Here is a 26,041-nt window from a genome sequence, read left to right on the forward strand (position 1 = left end):
AAACCCCTTCATCTAAGCCCTATGGAATGGATCTGATCTTGGATGTTCAGTGTGGGATTTTGCTTGGTGCAGCTAGAGTGAACATGGGCTCTATACTCCCTGCATGGGATAGGGACTGCGCTCTGTGATATGTAAGAGATTCTGCTTCTTCCCCAGCCACAACTGTGCACATGAGGCAGAGGTGGTTTTGGTCAAGCAGTTTCCAGCTTTAATAGTAGAGCCTGGTTTGAGCCACCTGCCTTGTAGGGGGTACATTTGATAGCAATCCCATGAGACCGTTGAGGCTATAGTCTCAACATTCCAAACCCAGACCCAAATTCCTTGAGTCATGAGGCATAAGTATTTATTTTTTTATTGATTTCTTTTTTTATTTTTAACCCATGACGATTTTCTTTTCTTGTCTTCGACTACAAAATACATATGTTTACTTCTCGATGTCTATATCCATTGAATTTAATCTATCATTTAAAGTGCTTGCTGCTGAGAGGAGGAGAATTTAACATGCTCTCAATAAGCCATCTTGATTGGATACTCTCTATTAATGTGGGCAAAATGAGTTCCATTTTCCTGTAGTAGTGCTGTTTGTTAAAAAAGAAAAAAAGAAAGGAAAAAAAAAAGAAGAAAAAAAAAGAAAGGCTTTTCCTGATGTAAGTTAATTTCTTAGGAGGCATAGGATTTAAATTCAGATAATAAAATAGACCCATTTTTCTTTGGAGATAGTCCAGTACTGCATGTTCTCTTAGTGTGGAGATTTTACTTGGCCATAATTGTTGACACTGGGTGACTATCAGCTGGCTGTTTTTAGGTTTGGCTTGAGAAATTGTTGGCCCCCAAGCCCTCTGAATGTGCATGTGTACATCACAAAATACTCAGTGGAAGAGGTGAGCGCTAGGACAGAGTATTTATATTTTTCATTAGTGGGAACTAATTCACTGGGAGTGGGACCGATTTACATTTTGCCCATTATGTAAGCGTTTCATGTGGAAACATGAATGAGTTAATTGGCACCATATTTCTGATGTTTTCCAGCAGAGTTTAAGGGCCCTTTATAGATTGGATCCCTAGCAGCTGCCCTGTGACCCATCTTTTAAATCTGGCTCTACTTTCTTCTTCTGGTTTTAAGTCATTTTGCTATGAAGCCTACAGTTTAATGAAAGGAAAATATCCCCAGTAACTTGTGTCAAAATGGATGTGAAGAGTCTTTGAACTGCTGGACTGTCCTTGTAGTTTTTTTTTTTCCCCATTGGGTAGCCGTTGGTGTAATGCAATCTTTTCATTCTATTAATAATCTGTTATGCATGGTCACATCCCTGGTTAATTAGACTTACAGTTTTCAATTAGCAGCATTTTTTGATGATACATTATTATCCTTATTAGAGAGGTCGTAGACTATATTATAACAAAGACTGAAGACTCTATTGTCAGCATAATCTTGAAAGAACCATTTAACTTTATGAAATGTATCTGGCAAAGGAACTTCATACTTTATTTGATGTATAATTTGACCCCCATAAAGAACCAAATGATTCTCTTTTCCCTCCCTTTCTTAGAATAAAATATCCAGCACTTCAGATAGTATGAGTATTTCAGTTAAAATGAATAACATTGTCAGAAAATGAAATCTAAATTTTTAAAAATTGAGTAGATGAGTGGTCAGATATTCTTATTCAGCAATTTATCATGTCTTTGGATGAAATTTATAGTTCTATGTGAAACTGATTAACTCCATTAGATTTTAATTATTGTTCCAAAATCAATACTCTCATGAGCTTCAGGCAATTCCACTCACTCATCTGAATAAGGAGGTGGATTTGGGGGTGGACATAATCTCTTAGTTGACATTAAAACACTCTATTTAGTTTAGATGGTTGTAGTTCATTGTTTGTTTTTTCTTCTGTTCAAATACAAAGAAATTAAAACCAATAGGGATCAGAGGAGATTTGTGATAGGTTTTTATCTAACCTGCCCAGCCTCTATTGAACGATTGATTTTGCCTCCTTTTGTCTTCCCAACTCCGGAGACTGTAATGAGATCTGATGCTCTGAGAGATTGGCCGATGGCCTCTGCAGTGTGGTGGGGAGGGTGGAGTCCAGTGTGGGTAGTTGTCTATAGGTTTGCTTGCTTCCTGCTGACTTTTAAGTGACACGGTCAACTTTAGAGAGAGTGATCAGCTGCACCACTGCTCTTTCAAGTTATGTTTCCCTAAATGTAATCATGATTCTGACTCCTCGCACCACTTCTATCTGACTTTTATTAATTTTGCCTGTGTTTGAACTTTATATAAACTGAATCATAATATGCATTTTTTTTTTCATGGCTGGCTTTTCCCTACCCGTTTTGTGTCTCTGAGCTCTTGCTGTATATAGTAGGAGTGGCTGGTTCTTTTTCATTGTTGTATGGCAGAGGTTGACAAACTTTTCTGTAAAGGTCCAGATAGTAAAGCATTTCAGTTTGGAGCCCAGGTGGTCTATGTGGCAACTCCTGAATTCTGCCATTGCTGTGCCAATGCAGCCATGGACAACACTGTCCATGGGCATAGTGGGATTTGACCCACAGGCTGCCGTTTGCTGACCCTGCTGTATAGTATTCTATTGAAAGACCACATGTATTTATCCATTCTGTTGCTAATGGATGTTTGTTTTTTTGGTGTGGGGAAATTATGCATAAGGCTGCTGTGAACATCCTTATATATATCTTTTGTGCATATTTTTATGCTGTAAGAATTGTTGGATTATAGGGATGCATCTGTTCAGCTTGGACAGACACCAACAAAATGTTTTCTAACGTGGTTGTACTAGCTTATACTACTACTGCTCCAGATGATTTAATTTTTTTACTGACACTTGGCATTATCATTTTAAAAACACCCCAAACAAACAAACATACAAACAAAATTTGGCCATTCTAGTGCTTATATAGTAGTATCTCATTTCCTTATGATGAATAATGCTGAACATCTTTTCATATACCTATTAGGCAATTTGATGTTTCTTTCTTTTTTTTTTTTTTTTTGGCGCAAAATGCCTGTTCAGATTTTTTTGGGTCCAATTTTTGAAAATTGAGTTGCCTATATTCTTCCTTATTGATTTGTAATATCTCTTTGTATATCATGGAAATGGGTTTTTGTTAAAAACACACATTGCAAATACCTTTTCCCATTCAGTGGCTTTTGTTTTTCACTCTTATAATGCTATCTTTTGATTTGTAGACTTTCTTAATTTTGTGAAGTCCAGTTTATCAGCGTTTTTCTTCATGGTTAGCTCTTTCTGTGCCCTATATAAGAAATCTTTTCTCCCTCCCACCCCCGCCCCTTCTGTTGTAGAGAGATACTACAGGAAGATTTTCAGACGATCGGATGTTTTTCTGGTTTTGGCATTGTCATTCATGACTGAGAAGACACTTGCTTTGCAGTTGTTCATCTTTCTCTTCTTATTTTCTACTCATTCTATGATTTTAAGCCCATATTTGGGAGTGATAGTAACTAATATTATGCAGTCCTTATCATTTACAAACCACCTTGTAATACATGATCTCTTTTGGTCCTCATAACAATGCCCTGTGCAGTAGGTGATATTAGTACGTCTCTTTAGCAGTAGAACAAACTCGGGCTCAAATAAGCTAAGGGCTTCCCTCCAAATCATATTGTCAGCAGGTAACAGACTAAGGGCTGAAATCCCTGCCTTCCCCAGCATGCTTTCCCCATCCCGTCCTTATCCTGATAATGACCAGGCAATTGGCTAGAAAACAAAGCTACAAATATAATTAAAACTGTTTACTCTCAAACAGTTCCAAGTTTAGTGCATTATATTGCATTGCTTTCCAGGAAGCAGGGTTATTTTTCAAAAATACCAAAATGTCCTCAAGCTTTAGCAGAATCTGGAAAATAAAGATATGAGTAGCCTAGAAAAGAGTATTAATCAAATTTGGAAAGTTTGGGGGAAGGCAGAGCCAAGATTTACTCTATTTCCATTTTTATAGAATAATGATTTCTAGTTTGTCTCCAGGGGAAATAGGGCCAGTAATGTACACTCACATGAAAACCCTCCTCTGCACAGCGCTTAGCAATTTCGGGAAACCTATGTCATCCTGACATTTTTCAAAAATTTTAATAAGTATGTGTCTTTCCCTGTTAATTTATGTGCTTTGGGGGAAAAAATTGTACTTAAGTGAGAATTAGTGTCTCCGTGCTTTCATGAGGTGAGATGCGTCCCAGAAAGGTATGCTTAGACCAGATTAGAAACAGGCCCAGCCTCTGACCACAGCAGACTTGCTCCCGTGCATGTGCAGAGTGGCTCGAGGCTGGCCTGAGTCTCTCTGGGAGACAGTGTCTCCTTCCTCGTGTTGGGAAGCGTGTGGGCACGCTTTCCATGGTCACCATGGCCTGGATGGGGGTGACGTAGTTCCCCAGGGGTCTTGAAGTGAAGGGACTTAAATGCCACCATAACGAGTTTTGTATTTTATTCTGCCTGCCCGGGTGTGTATTTGGAGGCTAAAATTATTGTTGGGAGAAGATTAATTGGCAAATATATGCAGAAGTAACAGTTTTCATTGTGGAATACAGCATATGTTATTTATGAACTGATAGGTTTCTAATTCAGCCACACAAATATCTCTTAATTACATGAAATGATCTCTTATTTTAATCTGGATTTTGTTGTTGTTTTAACAGGTGTGTTTCAGCAGGGCACAGGGTGTAGCAATTTGCATTACTACCATATTCAGTATTTGTGGCAAAGGAGGCGCCACACTCTGAAAAAGGCTAGGGCTCACAGTACTTAGTTTAGAAATCTCACTTAGAGAGGTAGAATGTACACAACTTTCATGCTGCCAACAGAGGGTGGGTGGAACTGGGACCAGAGCCACGTACAGCAGAAGCCCTCCATTTGCTTGTTGGTCGATCTCTCATTGCGAAGCTCTCCATTAACTCAGTGTTAATGCACATAGGTATATCTGTGTATGGCAAAACATGTTTGGGTTTAGCAATTGCATGCGTGGTCAATGTGGCAGAACATGGTTGGGTTTACCAATTGCATGCATGGTCAATATGGCTTACTGATTTTGGGAATTCTTTAGTTCTATTACTGTTGCTAGCTTACAATATCATCACCAATTCCTATGTTTTCAGTGTCTATAGTAGAAATTCTTTTTTTTAAAAAGATGCTCTTTTTGAAAAAAAATTTGTTTTTATTGATTTCAGAGAAGAAGGGAGAGGGGGAGAGAGAGATAGAAACATCAATGAGAGAGAATCATTGATCGGCTGCCTCCTGCATGCCCCCTACTGGGGATCGAGCCCACAACCTGGGCATGTGCCCTTGACTGGAATCAAACCTGGAACTCTTCAGTCCGCAGGCTGACATTTTATTCACTGAGCCAAACCGGCCAGGGCTATAGTAGAAATTCTTAACATAAACTGAGATTTGTTGCATTACAGAAAACATCACTATAGCTTTCTGTCAATTTTCCTTCTTTGTGCTTGGGGGTTAAGGTCTGGAGTAGGGAGTGCCAGTGACCTGAACTACATGGATGCAATGGTGGGAGGTGGGGGCGGGGACTCAAGTCCTATTCTGGGCTTAGTAAAATTGGGAGGTCAATGACACCTCTCAATGATCTTTGTCCTGATGAGGTGGACTTGGTTTTCAGAGTTTCAATTTTCAACAGTGCTATGAGAGCAGAGCTTGGATTAACTTTTGGGTTTGCACAAGTTTATAATATTGGTTACTTAGTTCCTGGGGATTGCCTCCTGCACGCCCCCTAAGAGCAAAGACTTTATAATTTTTTCTTTTTTAAAACATATTTTTATTGATTTCAGAAAGGAAGGGAGAGAGAGTTACAAACATCAATGGTGAGAGAGAATCGTTGATCAGCTGCCTCCTGCACATCCCCCACTGGGAATTGAACCCGCAACCCTGGCCTGTGCCCTTACCGAGAATTGAACTGGGACTTCCTGGTTCATAGGTGGATGTTCAACCACTGAACCACGTCCAGCAGGCAAGACTTGATGATTTAAGTCTTCTCTCCACCATTGAGAAGCCTGTGACACTGCGCAAGTTAAATAACTTCTTAAGCCTTGGTCTCCTCACCTTGGAAACAGGAGGTTTATAACAGTAGCTGCCAGAAGGTTAAATGATAGATTAAATTCTTGAGCAAACACTTAGCTTAGGATCTGGCAGTTAATAATTGCTCAACAAATGCTAGTTATTATTTCTAGTAAGTCTACTGGTTCTATGTCACTTATCCCCAATGGCAGAGATGTCAGACACCATTATAGATAGCGTTTTCAAGAGGTAAATTGCATAGGGTTTGCTCATCCTTAAAAATGCTGTATAAGACTTGACTGATCTCCCTTTTAAGCCAAGAACTAGCCCAAAGCATGTGACTGAGGGACATGTGGAATGTGGAATGCTGTATTTCTCAATTAGAAGTTGAGACCCTTCTAAAGTGAGCAGAAAAGATAACCTGTGTGTTGATGAAGTGACATTGATTCAGCACAGATACCTGAACAGCTAGTAAATGTAATCAGGTCTTATGCAAATCAAACTACCAGTGCAGCATGTTAATGACAACTCTCCTACCAGTAACATTTATTTCAGGATCCTGTTTAATCTCACTTAATGAGCCCAAGGTTGTTTGCATTCCTCAAAAAGGTAAACTGTCAATAGGAACTCTGAATCAATACTTAAGACAACATCTACATCTACATATATATGAGAATCCAGAGAGATTGTGAGTTTCAAATAATGAGTTAAATATTCCTCAACAGCCCTAACTGGTTTGGCTCAGTGGATAGAGCGTCGGCCTGCTGACTAAAGGGTCCCAGGTTCAATTCTGGTCAAGGGCATGTACCTTGGTTGTGGGCACATCCCCAGTAAGAGGTGTGCAGGAGGCACCTGATCCATGTTTCTCTCCCATTGATGTTTCTAACTCTCTATCCCTCTCCCTTCCTCTCTGTAAAAAATCAATAAAATATATTTTTAAAAAATGTTCCTCAACAATTGCATAGGAATCACAGTTCAAACTCATTTGCAGAGAATGCTCCAGAAGAGGTCAAGGTGTTAGTGCTGATTTCTATGTGGAACTTAGAATTTCATTTGGCAATTTTAAAAGAAAAAATATGGCAATTGAGTTGAAATCAAAAGTCTCTTGATTTTGTTTTGAACATGTGGCGATGTAAATTTTTTTATGATTCTTAAGGAACTTTATTTTTTTTCCTTTTTATTGAATTTATCGGGTGACACTGGTTAACCAAATTATACTGGTTTCTGGTGCACAATTCCACAGCATATCATCTGTACACTGTACTGTGTGTTCACCACCCAAAGTCTTAGGGAACTTGACAACATTTAAGTTCCTATCTCTTAGTTTTCTTTAATGACCAGAAAGTGGTAAAGGTTTACATTTGAGGCAGGAAGTTGGAGAAGTAATTCACACCACATCTATTTCTTATTGGCTTAAAATGGAAATTTGAGTTGAACTTTACATTAAGAGACAGCAGGTACTAGCCAGCCATTGTGGCTCAGTGTCCATCTTTAAACCGGGAGGTCACGGTTTGATTCCCAATCAGAGCACATGCCTGGGTTGTGGGCTTGATCCCCACTAGGGGTGGCCAATAGATGATTCTCTCTCATCATTAATGTTTCTATCTCTTTCTCCCTCTCCTTTTCTCTCTGAAATCAGTATATATATATATATATATATGTATATATATATATATATATATATATATATATATATATAGAGAGAGAGAGAGAGAGAGAGAGAGAGAGAGATCAGGTAATGACTGCTGCGTGGAGAGCCTCTTTGTATAAACACACTCTTCCCCATTTAGAAAATCTGTATTATTTTGACCACCTGAAATAAAACTAGTTATTTTGATACAGAATTCTGAAATCTAAACATTTATGCTTCAAGCAACCCTTTTGGAATTCTTAAATAAACTTACAAACTACTTTGGAAAACGTGAGTTTTTCAGTGTGAGTAGGTGACTATTCTGATTCAGAAGCCATTATGCACACTGCAGAAATAATGCATTTAATAAGAGAAAAATGAGTGACACTTTCCATTTTTTTATGTGAGATTAGCCAAGGGTTAGTGTGAAAAATCGTTTCTGAGAGTATTTTCATGGGAAGCAGAATAACCTGCTCTCTGAATATTCAAGGTGATACGCTGCAAAGCCAAGAAAGAATCTACCGTTTCAGAGCAAATGTGTGCCAGGTCATTCTCTTAACCTTGGTGAACTCCAGCATACCGGGGGCAATATGATAATTAAAAACTCATTTCACAGCAGCTGATTAAGCTTTGATTCACAATTACACTGTCTTTCAAAAGTCTCCTCTATCTGAGCATTTTGAAAATATGATGGCTTCATTATTTGTTATATTTCCAAAGTTAGAGCTTCAAAGGAGCGGCAGAAACTTTCCCAATCATCTAGAAAGTTATGAATAATACATGCATTCCCAGGATTTTAAATTAAAGTAATTAGACCACATTAGAATCTTAAAAAAAAATTAACATCCATGTCAATGTGGAGAAAGATGCCCTTCATTAAATTACATCTTCTTCCTGTTCAGCATTTTAAACGGCCACTTTTAATGTAACATTAAAAAAATAATGACTGTGATTAAGATAATTTAAAAAAAGTAAATGTTAGAAAATTCAGACTATAACATTTCCAGAGTATCATTTCAATAAATTTTCCCCCTAAAAACTGTTTAGAATTGACAAAGTAGTATTCTGAAATATATACCAACTTTTTGGGTCCTAGTTGACAAGTGTAAACAGGAGACTGATGCGTAACTGAGGCCTTGATGACTTCGGTATGAACAGCAGGTAAGTAAAATCTGCAAACCAGTGCTTCTTAGGTTGTGAGATACAAACATCTAAGAATAGAGTGTGGAAACAGTATGGCTTAATGAGAAGCAACTTTCCGGATAAAGGTGAGAAGCTAAATATGAAATCTGGGAGTGCTCATTCAAAAGATCTCCAAATTCAAAAAAATGGTAGCAAACCATGAAAGACGGAGGTGGGTCCCATGAAGGAAAATAGAGGTAGAGAGGAAGTCCTGTGGCTTCAGTAACACAAAGTCATATTTCTATTTTAATTAAGCATATTCGATATACACAAACTATATACATAGTCATACTAACTCTTTTTAAAAAAATATATTTTTATTGATTTCAGAGAGGAAGGGAGAGGGAGAGAGAGAGAGAGAAACAGCAATGATGGGAGAGAATTATTGATCGGCTTCCTCCTGCACACCCCCTACTGGGGATTGAGCCTGCAACCCGGGCATGTGCCCTGACCTGGAATAGAAACGTCACCTCCTGGTTCATAGGTCGATGCTCAACCACTGAGCCACGTCGGCTGGGCTATTCTAAATCTTTCTTGCATGAACTCTGCCTCTTAGGTAATTATCCCAAAGAGATATCTCTATGGTTGTAATGGAAGTCAAGGGAAATACAGAACTGATTTTATCCTATAGCGTAATTTTACGTGTTAGCATGAAAACAAACTGCCAATGATGCTGGTATAGGGACAGCATTCTGCATGTCACTGGGCTAAGAGCAATGGGTTTTAACTCTAGATTCACCTGTGCTTTAACTCTGGCCATTTTGATTTAATTGGGCTTTAACGGGATTGAGAACTACTGAGCCTGAGGATCACATATAATCAGGCCCAAATGAATTGTGGGGAAACCTACTCACTAGGCTTGATGCTCCAGGTGACATCTGCCTCTGGCCTGCCCCTGCACAAGTTGGCTATGCAGGATGCTTCCGGGTGGTAGTCTGTTCATCTGGAGCAGATGGTCTTGGATGGCCAGTTTATGCCAAATGGTGGTTGTTTGCACTTGTCCGGATGTACAGGATTATGGGCATTGGGTCTGTGTGTGTTTCTAGAGCTGTCAGGGTTTCCAGAAGGGTTAGGCCTTCCCTTGATGGGTCTGAAGGGGTTTGGTGACCTGTAATCAGGCCCTTGGGTAAAATGTTATATTTCTTCAGCATCTTGCAACTCTGTAAAGACCTGCATTTTGTTCTGTTTCTCCTGTGGAGAGTGAGGGTAGAGGTATCTAGTTGGTACCTACTCTCCCATCAAAGTCCTCAATACTTGTTGGTTAGCCCCCTGAGAAAGCCAGTTAAGCTTAGGGGAAGGACGCTCCCCAGGGCTAGATGAGGGGAGATTTTCTCCAGCCCACACCTCGGTTGGGTTCCTTCCCTCTTCCCCTTCCTCTTAGCAGCTCACCTGGACCCAGCTGTGCCAGGACTAGGCAGGGTGTGTGTGTGGGAGGGAAGCTCCTGACTGCTGGGCAGGACAGCCACTCTCTCCCACCCGAGCCGGGCGTAAAGAACGCACCGAGGATGTTCGTGAGAAAGCACAGGTTGCACCGGTTCTGTAAGCAGCCATCCCATTTTGCTCAGGACAGTCCCAGTTTTAACACGGAAGGTCCTGCATCTTAGAGTCTGAGTCCTCATCCCAGGCAAAGCAGGGCTGTTGGTCACGCCATGTGCAAGCCTTAACCGGGCCCCCACCCTGCGCTTAGCCTTTCTTCACCTGTAAAATGGGAATAGTAAGAAGGGTTACCGTGATGATTAAATTACAACACGCAGAGAGTTACTAGTTCCCGGCACAGTTACTACTTAGCAAATGGTGTTTTCTAGTTCCATCTCCCAGGCACATCTTCAGTCTGTACATACAGTACAATGAGATATTTTGAGAGAGAGACCATAGTCATATAACTTTTATCGCAGTGTATTATAACAATTGTTCTACTTTATTATTAGTTACTATTGTTAATATCTTACTGTTACTAATGTATATATTAAACTTTATCATTGTTCCAAAAACATTATGTATAGGAAAAAACATAGTACATATATAGAGAATTCAGTATTATCCACAGTGTCAGGCATCCTCTGGGGGTCTTAGAAAGTATCCCCCATGGTGGGGCGGGGGGGCTACTATAGTCTGTTTTCTTCATTCTTCTACCTCAGTTGAATACCTAGAATTTGACTAAGCACATATATTGACATGCAAATTGCTCCCACAGTAAATGTATCAGGCTGTCTTTATTTTGATCACAAATATATAAACCACAAGATGCCTCTTAAAGTTCATCTTGGGGAACAATATAACACAGACTATGAGCAATTTAGAGTGATTTACAATCATCTCTTTTAAAGCAGATCTAAGGGAAGTAAAAAAAATAGTTTTTTGGTGGGGTTTAAATGAGTTATTTACTTTTTTTTTTTTTAATAACTCAGGTGGTTTATTTGCACAGATTTGAAAGCTGGCTTCTTGCTCATTAACTTTTAAAAAATTTCAAACTGGGATATAAAATTTAGTTTACTTAAGATTAATTTTAAAAAGGAGGAAAATCTACTTTTGACATAATTTTTGGAATAACTTGAAATTAGAGAACGTTTTTAGAGCTCTTTAAAACATAAAGCTTTGAGAAAACATCTAGCAGTTTCTCATATTAGGAAAGTAAAAGCATGTGCAAAGTGCTTCCAATCAATTATTGATAAGTGTCATAAGGTCAGCCAAGCTATGTGGTCCTGTTTCTGCCCTTGCAGAGTTTTCAATAAAGTTGTGATGATTTATATGCATAAAAAATAAATGATCAGGCAGCCTCTGGAAAGTAAGTGCTCAATAACTGGAAAAGAAAGTAAATGCATTAATGATTATTAGGGTGTGTTTTTTAATTATTAAGTTCAAATGACACTTCAGATCTAATATATACTAGTCATAAGTCACCAAGGTTCTATTTTAGAGTTGACAAAGACTAGCAGACAGGGAAATCCTTCTATAGGTATAATGACTGTTGGGTATTTTTACTGTAAGAACTTGGGTGGATTTCAGTTAGGAAAGTGTTTCACTGCAAATAGAAGCAAACTACACTGCAGCCAGATGAACAGAAACAGATTTTAAGTGTGTGTGTGTGTGTGTGTGTGTGTGTGTGTGTGTGTTGTATATAATCAGAGGGTTAGACAGAGGCAGGCCAAGGCTGGTAGCTGCTTCATGATATCAAAAATATCATCAAACACTCGGGCATCTTTATTGCCACATTTCCTCCTCCTTCTCAGCTGGAAGACGGCTACCGCAGCTCCGGCCATCACATTCAAATACATGAAAGTAGAAAGGGAAGGCCAAAGGCCACGAGCTGAAGGGGCACGTCAGTTGGCCTCTTGAAAAGCTCTCTCCCAAGTCCCACCCAATAGCGTCTGCTTACAGGCCATTGGATAGAGCTGCGCCAAGAGGTCACCCATCGGGGCAGGGAGCATGAGAAGGCGTTCTAACTTTCCAAGTGTGGAGTCGAGAAAGTAAAGGGAGAAGGGAGCTGTGAACGGCTTTGTGAAGTCAGTACTAAATGTCTGCCTCATGCCTCTTCAATCTCATTAAGTTTGCGAGAACATATACTTGTCTGCCGGAGACAGACATCCTGGTGTCCCATCAATTTTAGCATTTGCAACGTTTATCTTTTTGTTGCTGTTGTTTAACATGAAATCTTACTATCATTAGTGACCTTAAAATAAGCGGGGAAGTGTTAAGTAGATTTCCATTTTGTGTATTCAGATTCTTCCATGGTCTTGTCTGGAGCTGTGTGAGACCTCTGAGCAGTGAGTGGACAATGTGATCAGTTTTTCCCTTCCGAGACCAGCATATGGGGTGCGCAGTGACAGACATGAGGTCTCCTTGGCCACTAGTGATGAGGGACAGCCAGCTCCTTCCAGTTCTGAGCAGTGGTGGAGAAATGACTGGTGTTGCTGCCCCTTCAGGCCACGTGGTACACAAGCCGGTAGTGCCGTGGCCAGGGCTTCCGCCTGTGACACATGAAGCTGCTGGTCTGTCGTTCAGTGGGATCCATGGGGAATTACGGGTTAGGTGTTGATGGAATGCGTGCCGTAAATAGCGGACATGCACAGAGAGAACAGTCTGAATGCTCTTGCACAGTGAGTGTACCATTCATTTGGTTAGTTTTGGTTCTCTCAGAGGCAGATAACAGATAACTATTTATCTTATTAATTTAATAGTGCTCTAAGAAATTTTGAGACATGCCTTAGACAAGGATTAGAGTGAAATTACTTGATTTGTGGAGTGAAGGTAATATCAGTAGTGAGGAAGGGGACCAGGGAAAGGAAGAGGGTCAGTAAAGGGTGCACAGTTAAGTCATTTACCACCGTACCTGACTGCAGCTTAGTCCTGTGGAGAAACTCTGGGAAATGGTACAAAACACACATTTCAGAATGATTCCACTGAAGGGGCACAGTGTTGGGGGTATTTCTACACCTACTCTGAGGAGTGGTTAGGGGGGGCTGCCCCTGGGGAGGGAGGTATTCATTGCTCCGCGCTTCCAGTTTTGTGCACAGACAGTACAGTTGTCCCAGTTCTGAGAGTGGGGGAAGGGAAGGAGCTGTTTCTTGGCAGGGAGTTGGCTAGTGGACACTGATAGGTCTGAGGGATATTTTTAGGTCACGGACGATGTCCGTTACAATAACTGTTTATCTTATTAATTTAATAGTGCTCTAAGAAATTTTGTGACATGCCTTTCAGTCAACAATGATTTCAATGGATGAAAGTACATGGATAATAAACACTAAATACTAAAAATACTCTTAAGAAATTTGATAGTGAATGGGTAATATTTATCACCCACCATGGGCACCATAAGGTACCACTGACCACATGACTGCCAGAAGACAGGGAAATGCAAATTAGAACAACAATCAGCTACCGCTACCTATTAGAACGGCCAACATTCAGAACAATGACAACACCACATGCTGGGAAGGAGGTGGAGCAGCAGGAACTCTCGTTTATGGCTGGTGGGAATGCAAAATGGCACAGCTACTGTGGAAGGCCATTTGGTAGTTTCTCATAAAACTAAACGTATTCTTACTGTATGATCCAGCAATCATGCTCCTTGGTATTCACCCAAAGGGGTGGAAAACTTCTGTCCACACAAATACCCGCCCATGGATGTTGGTAGCATAGTGGTTCCTCTGGTCACAGGGGTTGGGGAGTAGAGGAAGGAATGTAATTACTGGAAAAGAATATGGAGTAGCTTTTCGGGTGCTGGTACTAGTCTATTTCCAGATCCAGGTGCTGGTTGAAAGTGTGTTTAGTTTGTGGAACTTCATCAAGCTATGCATTTATGATACGTGCGCTTTTATGCATGTTTGCTCTATTTCAACAAGTTTACTCTTAGAACAATAGTGATCACAAAACAGAGTCTGCAAACAAACATCACTCAGCGAAAGATCTTCACTAGCAGGTGCAGGATGAGCTCAGCCTTCAGTTTTAAAAGGGTACCCTTATGGAGATTCAAGCAAGGCTTCTCAAGGACTAGTGTGCTTTACATTGTTTGACAATATTATTATGTTTTCATTGCAGGGAAAAATAATGTTGAATTTCCTGAATAATTTCCTAAATAAAATAATGAACTTAAAAGAGCTGTAGTTATCAGAGAAAGATAGAATAAGAAAATAACAATTTTTTTTTTTGGTAAGAAACCTGATGTACACAAAATGAAACAAAATAAAATACTAGATTGTCAATAAGTTTTCTCTTTTTATTGCCCATCATCAATCAGATTATGGAAATGTCTGAGCCTTTGAACATTTGCTTTTAAATCAACCTAAGTGTCTCACAGTGACATTAAGCATTTTATAAATATGTACTCTAACTCTTGTTGCATATTATTCCAAATCAACTAAAATCCTTTAAGCAAAAGATTCAACACACTTAACACCAAAACTTCGGCTTTCTAAGCAAATTTCAATAAATGAAAACACTTAAAAACAGGAAGACATGGAAAGTTATCCCTAAAAAGCAAGAGAGTAACAAAATAGCGTAATCAAAACTAGTGGTTTCAAATTTTAATTTTGAAATTTTGTAATAATGACTGGCAATATCTCAATTTCTTGGAAGAATTTTCATCAGGTTAAATTTATATATTGGATTGGGATGAAACTGAGAAGGTGTAAGGTTTTACTACATTTAAATGAGTCAGAAATAGAAAAAAGAAATAATTTGTACTCTGCATGAAGGAAAAAACACACACACACACAACCAGTACCTTTTTAAATATGTGGGCTAAAATTTTTATGCAATGCATTTCAATAGAAAAAACAATTAGAATTTAGACTATCTTCCACTTAGCAGACTTTGCCCTGTGCTTATTAGATACCACAGCCTTTTTAGAGAGAATACAATCTCAATTAAAAAATATGCTCTATATAGAAGAATCATTTGAAGGTGTCAAGAAGTTTAAATTTATTAGCCATAAATGCAAATTTAACAGATTTACAGGTAATTTTATATAAACTTAAAAGCAATAAGCTCACTTTAAAATATATATTTTTTAGAAAATAGTAACATAGCATTATTATAAACAGATATGTCCAAGAAATAGAACTAAGTTAATATGTATGAAGTGCTTTAATATATAGGTTGGGGCAAAAGTAGGTCGAAGTTATGAGTATGTAAAATAATTTATTCTTTACATACAATAATTTATTCTTTACATAACACTGCTGCTGCTGACTCAGCGTGAGGTCTGGAGTCCAGAGGGTTTCTTTCAGTTCTCTTGCCCTCAGACTTACCAGGCTCAAGTGTGACCGTGACTCTGTGCTGAATCTCTCTCAGTATTTCTGCCCCTTCCCAGTGGTAAACTGGCTGTATTGTACTTATTTATGATCCCAAGGTCTGGAAGGTTTCTCTTGTTGACCTGCTCCACCTTCAGATTTAGACAAGCCCTGTATGTTGTCTATGCCACAGAGCATCTCTCTCTATTCTGCTTTAGCCCCAGTCTTCCTTATGATCACTTGGGTTAGGCTTGTGAAAGAGTTGATAAGTTGGTATAGACATTGTGTCTATACCAGGGACACTAAATGGTTATATTGACCCATGTTTGGATTTCAGAAATTTGTTAAATTTTCAGCTGTTCTTCCTTACTCACATCTATAGCAGGTTCCTCCTCCTCTTGCTACCCTGTCAAAGGTGAATTCATTAGTGGCCTGTCTCTTCTTGAAAGAGCTTGTCACCTTTTGGATTTTAGTTCCTTAGTTTACCTAGCAACTCTAGCTCTTCGAATAGCTCAAACATTTTTTATTTGTATACTAGAGGCCCGGTGCATGGATTCGTGCACCAATAGGGTCCCTCAGTGTGGCCTGCGGGGATCGAGCTGAAATCCCGCATCCAACATCCCCTGAGGGATGTAGTAGTGTGCAAAGTGACAGGCAGCCAGGGAGTAGCCGCTCCTGCTCATCCTGGTCAGCTGAGCTGTGCTCCCGCTGTGGGAGCACACTGACCACCAGGGGGCAGCTCCTGCATTGAGCGTCTGCCCCCTGGTGATCAGTGCGCCTCATAGCGACCGGTCTACTGGTCGCTTAGGCTTTTATATATATAGATTAGTGAGCTTGTTTTCATTGTTGGGGTGAGAATAATGTTCACTTGTGATTTTCTACAGCAGGTGTTGGCAAACTTTGATCTGTGGGTCGAATCCTGCCCATCACCTATTCCTGTAAATACAATAGTTCCCCTTTCTCCTTGGTTTCACCTTTGGCGGTTTTACTTATCCGTTGTTAACTGTGGTCTGAAAATATAAAATTTTCCCAACTATTGACATCATTTGTTCCTGACGTTCAACCTTTGACATAGTCATGGATTGATAATACAGGTTCACTTGAAGCAGATGGTCCTCCTTCATAGTTGCCTAACGCTACATCACAATGCCTACATCATTCACCTCACTTCATCTCATCACATAGGCATTTTATTATTTCACATCATCAAAAGAGGAAGGGTGAGCATAAAACAATAAGATATTCTTAGAGAGAGAGAGACCACCTTCACATAACTTTTATTATAATACATTGTTATAACTATTCTATTTTATTATTAGTTATTTTTAATCTGTTCCTGTGCCAAATTTATGAATTAAACTTTACCATAGGTATGAATGTATAGTATATATAGGGTTTGGTACTACTTGCAGTTTCAAGCATCCAGTAGGGGTCTTGGAATGTATCCCCTTTAGATAAGGGAGGCCATTGTATAGTTTTATTGGAACACAGCCATGCCTGTTTGTTTATGTATTTTCTGTGGCTTCAAATTGAGTAGTTGCAACAAAGACCATGTGGTCTGTAAAGCAAAAATTATTTACTATCCAGCCCGGCCAGCATGGCTCAGTGGTTGAGCGTCAACCTAAGAACCAGGAGGTCACGGTTCGACTCCCGATCAGGGCACATGCCCAGGTTGCAGGCTCGATCCCTAGTGTGGGGTGTGCAGGAGGCAGCCTATCAATGATATTCTCTCATCATTGATGTTTCTATCTCTCTCTCCTCATCTCCCTTCCTCTCTGAAATTGATAAAAATATATTTAAAAATTATTTACTATCTAGCCCAGTGATGGGCAACCTTTTGAGCTTGGTGTGTCAAACTTCGCCAAAAAACTGAGCATAACTTGGGTAGTGTGTCACTTGGAGGAAAAAACTAACTCCAAGACTCTAGTCGCAAATGTTTCATCCTCAGGAGCAGCAAATGTTTCATTCTCGGCATGCGGCCGCGTGTCATCAGAAATGGCTACGCGTGTCAGTGCTGACACACGTGTCATAGGTTCGCCATCACTGATCTAGCCTTTTACAGAAAAAGTTGGCCAATGCTTGTTCCATATCTTAAACAGAAGCAGAAGTCCCCTTGATACTATTAAAATGTTGTTGCATCCTGGGATGAAATTCGACCTACTACACCTACTACTTTGAATTCGACCTACTACATCTCTTAGAGGTGAGAATAACTATTCTCTATTCCACATTGCTTATTTTTCACCAGTGCACATGTTTGTGTTTGACCAACCAGACTCTCAGATCTGAATATTTGTTTGGCAAATGTTAGGTCTTGTTTTATTGATGTTATTTTTTTTTTTTTTAAGAGAGGAAGGGAGAGGGGTAAAGAGAGAGAGAGGAGGTGAGATGTAGGAGAGAAGCATCGATGGGCTGCTTCCTGCATGCCCCCCTACTGGGGATTGAGCCCACAACCCAGACATGTGCCCTGACTGGGAACTGAATAGGCAACCTGCTGGTACACAGGATGTTGCTCAACTGAGCCACACCAGCCAAGGAGTTAGGTCTGGTTTTTTAAAATGGTGTGTTTGATTATGAAAATGATACTCTGGACTGAACTTTGAGTTGTTTTTCTAATGATATTGTTTGGTTTGTAGTGATCCATTTCTCCTTATCCTCCTAGAGACCAAGGCCTCCCTTATAAGGCCTCTGATAGAGGTTATTGGGTTATTGGATCTGTTTGATATAAGAAAAAAATAAATACAACTTGCCTGCAGTTCATAATTTATATGCTTAATGAACATGACCATATTATGTTTGTGATTTCTTTGACTGTATTAGCCATGCCTATCAATAAATGTGAATTTGTAACTATTTTAAGATCATTGCCAGGAGGTGAGAAATATAGTAATCAATATTTTCTTAAGTTTTAGCTGTTCTAACTGTAAGCTCATTTCAAAATAAACTAATCTATCAAAAAGTACAAAACAGTTAATTTTGACTAAGTTTTAACACTCAGTTTAATTCTTAACTAGTCCTTTTTGCAAATATAATTACCTGAATTTTGTTAAATGCTTTTTCTGCATCTTGCGATGATCATATAATTTTTATCCCTTACATTGTTAATGTGGTGAATCACGTTGTTGATTTGTGGAAGTTGAATCATCTCTGCATCTCGAATGAATTTCACTCTATTATGGAGTGTGATCCTTTTACTCTTTCCTTGAATTTGGGTTACTAATATTTTGTTGAAGATTTTCACATCTATATTCATCACGGATATTGGTCTGTTATTTTCTTTTCTTGTGGCATCATTGTCTGATTTTGGTGTCAGGGTAATGCTGGGTTCGTCAAATGAGTTTGAAAATGTTTCTTCCTCTTCTAATTTTTGGAAGACTTTGAGAAGGATTGGTATTCACTTTTCTTTAAATATTTGGTGGAATTCACCAGCGAAGCCATCTGGCTTTTGTTTGTTGGGATGTTTTGATTCCTGATTCTATTTCTTTACTAGTAATTGGTCTCTTTAGATTTTTTATTTTTTCATGGTTCAGTTTGGTAGGTTGTATGTATCTAAATATTTATCCATTTCTTCTAGGTTGTTCATTTTGTTGGCATATAATTGTTCATATTAGTCTGTTAGTATTCTTTGTATTTATGTGGTATCAGTTGTAATGGCTTCCCTTTTGTTTCTGATTTTGAGTTTTCTCTCTTTTTTTCTTGGTGAGTCTAGCTAAAATTAGTCAATTTTGTTTGTTTTCAAAATGCTGGTGTTTGGTTTCATCACTCTTTTCTTTCTCTTTCTCTTTCTTTCTTTCTTTCTTTCTTTCTTTCTTTCTTTCTTTCTTTCTTTCTTTCTTTCTGTCCATTTCATATATTTCCACGGTGATCTTTGTTATTTCTTTCATTCTAACTCTGGGCTTCATTTGTTCTTTTACTTTGCAGTTCCTCGAGGTGCAACATTAGGTTACTTGACATATTTCTTATTTCTTGATGTAGGTATTTATATTATGAACTTCCTACAATTATTCTTAAATTCAGTGACTATTTGGACATACAGGCTGTATGGAAAAGTGGGTGTGCCAGTGGTTTGTATGTGGGATGCCCTGGGTAGAGGGAGTTCCTAGGAGCCAAGCTGTTCTGTGGCTCTCTTAAGGCCATAAGCAACCTTGTTCATGTCTCAGCATTAGCCGGAGAGATTAACATTCATTGCCAGCACCCTCTTGCCATTAGACTCCTGGCTGGCCCTATGGGAGATCAGATATATGTTCTATGTTCTTGATGACAAAGAAACCCTTATCTTGTTCCATGGACTGTCCCTTCCTTCTTTCAGGTGTGTTTTCATATTTCCCAGCAATTGGTCTTATATTCTACTTTGAAACTTGCTGCCCAATTCTCCGTGAAGTTCTACTGCCAGGAGAAGCCTGCATGAGGCAGAATGTTGATTTAGCTCACCTGATGCATTGAGCTGCATTGCCATGGTAACCAGCAGACAAACCTGAGAGAAACAAGGCTGCAGCCATCACCACACAGCAAATCAAAGGGAAGTGTCTCAGGAGAGATTTCAAATTATCACACGTTTGTTGTCCTTGCAGCCAAACCAGACTGCAAGGAAAATGGTACCATAGACACTGGCATCTTTAGGTCACAGAGTGATGGAAACTTGCCTGTGCTCCTTTGGGAATTCCCTGGAGCCACCTGCTGCCTTAAGTTATATTGAAATAGATTCTGAGATTGACCTTTTCCTTAGAGTTATCACCAAATCCTTAGTAGTGATAACTATATATAGCTTAAGGTATTTTACAGGTAGCAAGGCAATATCTTGAAGGGATTGCCTCTACTTATTTAGCTTTCTTTTTTGCATCCTCTTTAATATAAGCAGACTTATTTCAGTAATCCTTAACACAAGTGGAGCATAATGTTTATATGCAAACATATGCAAATCATGTTACAGTAAACAGGGTTCCTAGAATAACAACTGGTAACATTTGTTTGCTCATGAAGAAAGTGCTCAAGGTTACAAAGCTATTACTTCAATTTGCTGGGGAAATAGTTGTAGACATCTTTTTCTACTTTTAAATATGCTGAGATGAAGGTTGTTCTATTCTTCTTGAGACAGGGAGACAGGGAGAGAGGTGATAAGTGAAAACACAGCATCATGTGAATAAAATTCCAGTTGCCTTTGTGAAGAGAGCAGCTTGACCTTCTTTTTGCCATTGGTCCAATCTGCAAAGGTGTCTGCATTCGTATTTTTTAAAAAATCATATCTGTTCTGCATTAATTCATATTTCTGAATGGCATGTGCTGGAGTCTGGCCTGACTCACCTTTGTTTTATTAAAGGTGTATTTAAGGTCAACGACCACTAACTGCATTGTTAAATATTGATTTAGCCATTTGAATTAATGTAATTTTCAGTTCTTTCCCTACTTAATGTACACCAGCACCCCTGTGACCCAGTCAGACAGAAGATCAATATGTGGGCACTCAGCTCATACCGAAGCTGGGTTGACTGCCTTCTGTGCTTGCTTGTTATCCTGTGGAAGCCGAAGTCTTCAGGATAATGGCCCATTGGCTTATCTACCAACCTCCTGCAAAACTTCTGAATGCTTTTATCTCTTGCAGAATGTTTCTGACCTACTTAGTGATCAGTGTTTCTCAGTGTTCTAAATGATAGGTTTCCCTTGTGGAGGAAAAAGCAGTATCAAGAAAGCAAAAAAAAATAAATAAAAAAACAAAACCCTGCAACATTCTAACAGCAAGGTCAACACTACACGGATTCCTGACATTTTAGAACTTGAAACAAGCTTTAAAATGACTTCACTCAGCACTCTCATTTTATTGATGATGAAACTGAGAGTTTAAATGACTTTTCAAACTTCAAGGTCAGAAATAGAATCTTGGTCTTCCAAGTATTCTTGTTTTCATTGTACTTACTGACCTCTAGTCTCGTGTCTTCCTGCAAACTGAGGTACAGGAAAGGAATTTTGTGACCATATTCATTAAAAATGTCATTGCATCAGGCCAAAGGGAGCTTGGTATTAAAATAATTGATTTTGGCAGAGACCAAATCCCTAAAGAGCTCCCACACTGATACTATACTGCCTTCTTCAGAAATGTGCAGCGTGGCTCTCTAATCACTAGATAGCACTAATTGGCTTCAGTTATTCTAATTTCATATTGATGAGGCTCAGGGCAGGCCACACCAAAATATGCCACTTTGGCATGTTGTTTATTTTGAATTAAAGTTATTGGAGAAATAGTTGGTACAAGAAGAACACTCTGAGTCTCCTTTTAAAGCAGGAATTAAATCTCCGCCAGGAAGACGTATAGCCAGAGGTAGGGAATTCAGGGCTGAAGAAGCTGTGTAAACAAACTTTGTTACTTCATTAATTTGCTACTCAAAACCCAGATCCCTTTAGTCTGTCAAATTTTCACAAATAATTGTCATTTCATCTAAAAGGACATATAAAGAGCCGATCTAGGTCACTTCTTATGTCCCATACCTTCGTATGTCGGAAATTAAATTTGTTTTTCTCCTGTTAACCGGTCTTACGTCGATTTAATTCTTAGACCAGCCAGAAGAAGCTAGAGGAGTAGAGAAAATTTTTTTCCTTCTCAACAACATAAAGATCGAAGAAAACACTATGATATTGAGATCATAATCAGCCTTCATTCAAACCTGGAGATGCGAGAGGACTGCATTTGCCACCATATCCAAAAGGCCTGCCCAAGAACGCAGCAAACATTTGAGGAAACAGAACCAAGAGATGAAAAGACAGAGACTAAGCTCTGGCAACATGAAGTGTCTGCATTTAGCCATGCCTGAAGCTAGCGCTAACCCTGAAAATTCAGTTTATATAAGTCAAGAAATTTCCTTATTTACTTAAGTTGTTTTTTTGTTTGTTTGTTTATTTTTTTGAAAACCACAACTGAGAATCTCAACTTCCTGGCTAATATAAGCTGAGTTGGGTATTTGAGAAATACCTGGACCTTGCTGGTTGTAGTGTCAAGCTTCTAAGTCATAAAATAGTTTCATAGAAATTATTTTATGGCACTTCTACCTGTGTTATAAAAGGCCAGGTAATGGGTATCCAGTAAACATCTATACCTAACATCTCTCTCTCTCTCTCTCTCTCTCTCTCTCTCTCTCTCTTCTTTCTCTCTCTCCCCCCTCAGTTTGGATGTAGACAAACACAGATCTGCAGTATAAACATTACAAATTAGCATTTTATTTTCAAAGCCCATAGGTAATGTGAATAGTTTCTAGTGTTTAAAAATACCTTAATGATCGTAGGTAGTTCCTTCATGTAAAAGCCATAGTTAAGAAAGGGTTTTTTTGGCCAAACTGTTCACTTTACAAAAAGTTGTTCTAATCCAACATGGAAATGGATTCTGCATTTAGAAAAGAAAGCACCGAGACTGAAATGATAGACTTCTAGCACTGAAAGAGGAACCTTACAGACGGGTCCGTGACTCTCAGTTCGCAGGTTTCACCGAGACGCAAAGGGTCTGGGTGACGGGGCCTTAGCTGTCCAGCTTGTCCAGCTGTGGAGCTGACACGGCACCACATCTCCAGCGGTGCCCTTTCCCTGCTCTTTCTCATGCCCATGAACTTGCTAGTCTTCCTCCTCCTCCTTGGCAGCATGCTGGGAGACGCTTTCCACTACTGGGCAGTCTGAGGTCAGAAACCTCTGTTTCCATGACAGTAGCACTATTTATAGACAACCACAGAGGTAATGTAGCTTATGCCCACATTCTCTAAGTGCAAGCACTCCAGTCTTGGTAGAGCTAAGGAGTGTAATTAGAAAATAGAAGTTTAAACCAGGCAAGAAGAATTAAATTAACTGGAACAAACACAATAAACAGAATCACCTCTTTTGTCTCAGCACCTGGTTACACAGTGGAGCACAAGGATCAATGACAAAAGCCACACAGCTCTTGGTGGCATCTGTACCTCTTTAAGGTCATATTGGTAGCAGATTTGAGCATCCCATTTCTCCAGATGTATTTTTATTCACATCACATAGGCCTCTGTGCCAGCACTCTGCCTGTATGTGCAGTTAAATGAACTCACTCATTGACATAAAGGAGGTTTGATATTAAAAAAAAAAAGATATTCATGATTTTTGCCTCTTTTTATATTGGCTAATGTGTACACACAGCCTATGTCTATAAGAACTAAAGCATCAAAATTATACAGTGTCTGGATGTGAAGTTTATAAAGCCGAAATGACTTTTCTTAAACAAAGGCAGATGCTTTGTGTAGATGGATATCTCTTTTCTGTGTTCTAGGCATTTGCTTTCATTTTTGAAATCCTTTTAAGTGCTACATGAGGCACCTGGCCCCGGAGTGAAAAGAGATTAAAAACACCTTGGGGAATCTTAATTTCCTCTAAATCACCTTTTCCCCCTAAAAAAGAGAAAGAGAGAGAGAGAGAGAGAGAGAGAGAGAGAGAGAGAGAGAGAGAGAGAGAGTTGGTCTCGAGTGAAATATGGAACCTTATCTACCTTATGAATAATCTCCTCTTTTCTTCTCTCTCACTGCCCCCAGAGTCCCAGGGCTTGCTGATAGATAAGGCGGTTATTAAAAATTCTCATCGTGCCCAGGTGCCTGGTGCCCTCTCCTTTGTCATTCAGCAGTTGAGGATCAAAGCTGTAGCATCTATGTTCTTTGAAGGCTAAGCAGGTTGGACATGCAATTTAGATGAAAAACAATTACTCTGTGTTAGCTTGCTTTTGGCAAGAGTGTATTAAGGCTCATCTCACTGATGGGAAACAAAAGCTGCACTCCATCTTCATGAATTTCAAATGAGAGGGAGAGAAAGGGAGGGGGCGGGAGGTTTCTGGCAGGAGCTTCTCTGCATAACTTTTCTCTGACGCGTTGCTTCCTTTCCTGATAGAATACCCTTAGCATCAGCTTGGGTAATGACGCGTTTCTCTCCCAAGCACACATGGCCCAGCCAGCCGGTTCTCCTGGTAGGGAGGCTTTGAAACACATAAAAGGACTGAGCCGCACATGCCGTGGCATTTTAGGGAACTTATGAAAGGAAGAAAATGAATGGACACATTGCAGTGATGCCTTTTGTTCTAAATGTGTTTGTTTCGAGAAAACACGCAAACCAAGGGCGTTCTTGTGAGTCAGAGATATTTCAGGTTAGGTGGGCCTTAAGAAACACCATGTGGGCTGCAGGGGCTCATTTACAACTCTCAGTTTGGAGAGTGACATTGGGCCATGGACTTCTGGATGATGTGACGCACAGGGCTTGTGATGTCAGCAGGCCTTGGCCGTGCGCACAGGAGGAGATCCCTCTGACGCAGGGGGGTCCGTGGCTGAGTGAGGATCAAACCCGCCCCCAGGAGGCCCATGCTCGCCAACGCTAGCACTCAGTTAAAACCCACCTAAGAAAGATCAAAGTGAGGATGGAAAGGAAGCAGAAGTCACGCAGCAGGCATCGTGTGCGCCTGTAGAATGTGGGTTAGGGAGAAGCAGGGCTTTCCGGGAGCAACCGGTGCGGTCAGCCAGGGCCTGTGCTCAGAAACTTCTGCGCCACGTTTAAGGCTCGGCTGTCGCTCTCTTGAAAGTCTTCGTCCTTTTTGAACACGAAGCCCTTCATCTTCCCTTTGCACTGGACCCTGCATGTTTTTTTAGCTGGTCCTAAGGAAGAGAAAGACATATCAGGAGGAGGAGGAGGATGGAGGGGTGTTTCTAGATGGAGGCTGAGGCTGCCTGCTGTCAGAATTTTCCAGGCACACAACTCTGGGGACAACTTCCCTGGTGTCGCCAGTGGAGCCAGCTGCTCCTAAGGGCAGGCCCATGACTGGGCCTCTTCTGGAGGCAGCTCTGAGGGAGAGGTAGCTTGCTCCGGATGAGTTATGTCTCTTCTCATACTCACTTCGGCCTGTCACCTTCTTAGGGTCAAAACCTGTACTGCACCGGAGGTTAATATTACCTGAGTGACTTCAAAATAAGATGGAGAATGCTGACTCGTGGCTAATGTGGACATTTTATTTTCCCCTAGAAAGCAATGTCTAGATTTCAGTTTAGGCTGTGAACAGGTATTTATTTTTGTGTGGCATTTATGGCTTAAAATCAAACCACAGTTTTTCCTTATAGCTTATGGTCGAATGCTAGTCTCTAAACTGGCTAATCTTGGAGGTTAGTAAAAGCCTACCAAATTCCTCCAATTTAAACATTTCATGTAAGTGGACAAGGGACAAGGGGCTTGATGAGGTACAGCTTCGGATATTTTTGAGAAGTGATAGAGCACAGAACAAAGGCTCCGCAGGGAGAGTACTGAATTCTGAACTCTGACCCTGCCACCTAAGAGCTGCATGCTTTTAGGGAAATCCTTTCATTTCATTAAGACTCAGTTTTCTCAATAGTAAAATAGGGATAAGGCTTTCAGGGATCAAGTGAGTATTAAATGAAATAAATGTAAAGTGATTAGAACAGTTCATAGCAAGTGGTGTAGGTATATATGCATAT

This window comes from Eptesicus fuscus, chromosome 4 (assembly GCF_027574615.1).
Source record: "Eptesicus fuscus isolate TK198812 chromosome 4, DD_ASM_mEF_20220401, whole genome shotgun sequence".
Taxonomy (NCBI): domain Eukaryota; kingdom Metazoa; phylum Chordata; class Mammalia; order Chiroptera; family Vespertilionidae; genus Eptesicus; species Eptesicus fuscus.